Below are 4879 nucleotides of genomic sequence, written 5' to 3' on the forward strand. Positions count from 1 at the left end.
TCAATCTTTTTCTTCTCTCTATCAATGATCTGATCAAAAGCAACTCTCTTAGCCAAAGTGAATTTTTCAAGTGCTAGCCGGTTAGAGATCTACTGCAATGATTGAAAATATATAGAGATGTGTTCATTTATTATCTTAAGCTTGTCGGAAGGGCTTGCTTCATTCTCAATCTTACATTCTGAGACCAATCTGTGCAAAAAAGTTATGGATTAATCTATAGTCCCTTTGTATGTGGTTCCCTCCTTCATCAGTTTCTGAGAAGCCATCATCATCAGTTCTGTGGGACTCATCTTTGTGATGTTTATCTTTTCCACTAGAGAAGTGTCAATTATCAATAATGATGTGCCAGGAAACCGATTCCCTACAGGATTCCCCTATTTTCTTTGGTGACTTAATTTTTATTACCTTCTCACTTGCACCAGTGGCTTCACCACTTGGTGCAGTCTGTGCATCTGTCGATTCCTCTCTAGGAACAGTATCCTCAACCTATACATTAGTATCTAGAGGACATGTGTCCTCAATGTTAGTATCTTGTAAAATATTTTATGCATTAACCAGTGTCTCTGTATTTGTCTGTATATTTGTGTTAACTAGTGGCTCAATTTCCACTATCTTGATATTCTTCAAAACTGAGGGTGGAGTACCCATAATTCCTTTACCTTTTCCTTCAACCAGTGTATCTATAGTATTAGTCTTTTTCTCCAATGAAGTGAAGAATCCTCTATGCTCTCCCAAAGATTTATTCCAACCCTTCTGTGTCTCCTTTATTATCTCATTCATCCTTCCTAACATCAGGTTAGTTATTCTATGTTTGTTGTTAAAAACCTTTCTATCAATAGCCTCTATTGTCTTCAACATCTCATCTGGAGTTATAGAAACACATATAGCTAAAAGTTCTTTCATCTTAATGTGTTTGTCTTCTTGTATTGCAGATAACCTTCTAGCATCTAACATGTTGTATAGCTTTATTGGTATTTGATTTTATATTTCAATTAATGCTTTCTTATAAATATGTAAATATAGAAGAATTTCTTCCTCTACCTCTCTCTATTCATCATCTTTAAATGTATCATAATAAGACTTAACATTTTTGAGCATCCCATCCTTATTTATTTCATCTACAATTTCAGCACAAGTTTTAGGCAGAATAATTGTTACATTACCAGTCTCTAGTGCCAAATCAATGTCACTCTTCTTCCTCCTTCTGGCACTATCAGATGCAACTGATGGTGTAGCCTTGGTTTCCTTCTTCTATGCCAGTAATTTGATGGTAACATTCCTAACCAAATGTTTCTTTGCTTCCACTTTAAGTTCTTCTGGTTTCTTCCTCACAACCCTTTTGAATGCTAATGGTGTCTCATCATCAGGCTCAAAATCTGTTGTCACAGGTTCAATGTGAACTACTAGATCCTTCCTCTTTCTCCCTTTCTTCGAGACAACATCAATGAGTTCCTTAACGTCCTTTGAAACCTCCCATACAAACTTGCTTGCCTTACCTTCTTGTTTTTCCCTCTTCTTTTGATTGAACTTAGTTTCAACCTCAAAAATCTTTTGATGTGTTGTTCCACAAGGTTTTTCTACTTCATCTATCTTTGTATAAATCATAATTTTGGCATATGCATCAAGGATTAATGCATCTACCTCATATCCCATTTCTTCTATCTAAATATTTTAGGGCTTGACTGCCTCCATGAGAGTCACATCCTTCTTAATCATGAAATAAATGTCGGTAGAGTATTTCTCTACTATTTGCTTAGGTATCCTTATTCTAGACCTAATAGATTTCTGAAAAGCCTTGAAGTAAACCCATACCTTATCATCTCTAAGACTTCCCAATGCAGCAATTGATTGCTTAAGTTGTCTTCCTATCGAGATGTCAAAAGCCTATTGCTTCCTTCCAGAACTAGGGGTATCATTCAAAAAGTATAACATTAAGTAGACCAACAAATTTCCATACTGGAAGGTGCCCTTCTTCTCACCTTTAATCTTCCCTAAATTGATTAGTAACTCCTCAAGCATCCAGTCACAAAGATCAAACTTGATATTTTCTCTCATCATCCTATAAGCGGCTAAAATACATGAATTGGAAACTGAATTCAATCGGTTAGTCAGAGTTACCTTGTAGCCTATGATCATGCTGCCAAATTTGATGTCGGTGTCAGTGATAGTGCTCACCTTCATCAATCTCTTGTCTGATGTAGCACTGGTGATCTTCCTTATGAAGTCATTTGATACTTTCTTATCTGGATGTTGCCATGTTAATGACAAATCAGTAATTGGATGAATGGATTCCTTAGTGATTTTATAGGGTTTATCTAGCCATATGAATTCCCCATGTACTCTTCTTAGTACATATCTGACTATCTCATCCTCAAACTCTAGAATATCAGTGAACCCTAGATCTTCAATGTGTTTATATGCCTATTTGATTTTACCAGATTCTCCCATGAGTTCATTCATATACATCCCCTTGATCTTTGAAGTGCCTAAGTCCTCTATATGAAAATGAATATAGGCCCTAACATCTTCCACATATACCACTCCCTTCGAGATGCGAGAAAACGCTCCAACCGAATCTTCCTTGGTAGCAACATGTGGATACCATTTGAAAATTGGCTAGGGATGGTCCTTAACTTCTACTTCAGTTGGATTTTCAATAAAAATAGGACCAGAAGTTGATCCTAATTCCATGATTCAATAAAAATACCTTTTGAATGTTGTAGGTGAAAACCTCTAACAAATGCTTCCAAATACTGGTGTGATCACTCAAGATGAAATATGATCACCTCTAAATAGCCTCTGATTGCACTAAGTTGCTCTGAATCACTCTAAATTTTCTCTGAATGCTGGGTGAATAATAATGAAGTGTAATCGACCTTTTATCCATCGAGAAAACCCTAATATTTGTTGACATAAATGACTTCCAATGAATGATACCAGATCTCACTCTAAATATATCAATGTTAGATAATCCTCTCCGATATCTCGAACATCTTCCAGAATCTCCTTCAGGGGCATATGCATCATCTTTCATGAAATTTGCCTACCCCTAAGGTATCTACCTTAGCAACCAGATGAGCTCACTGTCAGTGCAGGAGCAGCCTCTTCTATTGGATAGGTAACCAGGACATTCCGATCTGATGATTTCTCTTCAATATTTCTAACCCATCTCTGAGTATGATGTTTCTAGATTTCACTAACCTTCTTTTTGCCTTTATCAGTTTCTCCTCCATTGCCAACCGGTGGATTTTTGCTTCTACAGAACTTAGCAATATGTCCAACTTCATTGCATGCATAACATGTAACATTGTTCTTTTGAATTGCCTTGCTAAAACTGGTGAAATTGCTTGACCTACACTGATTAGCCATATGTCCAAATTTTCCACAAGCATAGCATTTTACATTCATTTTGCAATCTTTTGTCTTATGACCAATTTTACTAAGTTTAGAGCATTTATTGGGAGCAAAATCAGGGTTCTGATTTTCTCTATTTCTACATTGCCTAGCCATGTGACCAAATCTATTGCAAACAAAACATCTACCATTGAATTGCCTTACCAGTTTCTTATGGCTTTGATCTTCATTAGTAGTACCAGAACTCTGTCCTTGCTCAATCCAAGTCCACTGGAATCTCCAATCTGCCTCTGTCTCTTCAGTAACTCATCAAATTGTGCTAAGCTAATCTTGAATTTCTCTTTGTACTCACTTGCAATAGTTAAGTCATCTCTAAGTACTTTCATTTATCTCTTGAGCTCTTGCTCATTGCTCCAGGATTGTACCAAATTAGACCTTAATATCTCATTTTCATGAGTCAACCTACCACATTCTTCAAATTTGTTCTTCAAGGATACATCAAGATTTTCTTCCTTTTTGTTTATGTCTTATCCTTGGACAACCTCATAGTCAAAGTTTGCATTTCATTCTTCATAACCATGTTATTCTGACTCAATTTTTGACATTGTTCCTTAAGTGCATCTTCATCATCTTGATTTTATAAAATTTTCTTCCTCCTAGCTTGAACAAATGATAGTCTCTCTTGTAGGACAAAAATGAATTCTTTAGAATAATTCAACTCATCTTGTAGCTTTAAGTTCTTATATATTTAAGTATTATAATCTTCAAGTGTCATCTCAAGATGCTTCTCCAAATGCATATTCAATGATTCCGGTTTCAGGATCTTCCTCAAGTTGTTAAACTTCCTCTGAGGCAAAAGGCTATGATACCAATTGTTGGAAACTAATAACAATGAGAGGGGGGGGTGAATTAATGTTATACTAAAATAGAAGATTTTAGACTTAACAAAACATTCATACACCAACCGGTATACCAGTATAAACAGAATTGAAAGAAGTAATGCAACCAATAAGCCAAACACATAAATGAGAACCATAACACAAATTTATACGTGGAAAACCTTAATAAGGAAAAACCATGGTGGGATTTGTGACCCACAATATCAATTCACCGACCATATGAAGAGATATTACAATATATGATGGGCATGGACTTACAGGAAGGCTTACAGCCTAGAGCACACTACTCATCACAATAGGAGCCTCACTGACTACATAACAATCCAGAGAATTGTGATCTATTTAGTATAGCATCTCTTATGCCAGAATATAGTTCTGGTTTAAACTCTATCTATTCCAGTCAAAACCCTAAACCTCAGTACTAAAATAACCCTTACAATGAATTCCTCACAGAGTCTATGAAGTGCTTGCCAGTACACCATATGAAGCCGGAACCCAAAATCATGTTGCCATCAATGACAACATAATGAAACCTAACCAATAGAGTGTCAATTTCCAACACTAATAGGGTACTACCTTTAATGGGGTATAGCTCCTAATGGGGCTTTGGAATCTTTAACAAGATT

This window comes from Cryptomeria japonica, chromosome 7 (genome assembly GCF_030272615.1).
Source record: "Cryptomeria japonica chromosome 7, Sugi_1.0, whole genome shotgun sequence".
Classification (NCBI taxonomy): Eukaryota; Viridiplantae; Streptophyta; class Pinopsida; order Cupressales; family Cupressaceae; genus Cryptomeria; species Cryptomeria japonica.